The sequence below is a fragment of the Lepisosteus platostomus genome, chromosome 5 (assembly GCF_059453375.1).
Source record: "Lepisosteus platostomus isolate fLepPlt1 chromosome 5, fLepPlt1.hap1, whole genome shotgun sequence".
Taxonomy (NCBI): Eukaryota; Metazoa; Chordata; class Actinopteri; order Semionotiformes; family Lepisosteidae; genus Lepisosteus; species Lepisosteus platostomus.
Window position 1 is genome coordinate 2908845 of NC_142615.1, and position 619 is coordinate 2909463.

Sequence of the window (619 nt, forward strand, 5' to 3'; positions counted from 1 at the left end):
AAAACACACACTCTCCTCCCAGAACACACACAGTCCCCCCAAAACACACACTCTCCTCCCAGAACACACACAGTCCCCCCAAAACACACACTCTCCTCCCAGAACACACACAGTCCCCCCAAAACACACACTCTCCTCCCAGAACACACACAGTCCCCCCAAAACACCCACTCTCCTCCCAGAACACAGACAGTCCCCCCAAAACACCCACTCTCCTCTCAGAACACACACAGTCCCCCCAAAACACACACTCTCCTCTCAGAACACGCACAGTCCCCCAAAAACACACACTCTCCTCCCAGAACACACACAGTCCCCCAAAAACACACACTCTCCTCTCAGAACACAGACAGTCCCCCCAAAACACACACTCTCCTCTCAGAACACACACAGTCCCCCCAAAACACACACTCTCCTCCCAGAACACACACAGCCCCCCAAAAAAAACACACACAGTCCCCCCAAAACACACACTCTCCTCTCAGAACACACACAGTCCCCCCAAAACACACACTCTGCTCCCAGAACACACACAGTCCCCCAAAAACACACACTCTCCTCCCAGAACACACACAGTCCCCCAAAAACACACACTCTCCTCCCAGAACACACACAGCCC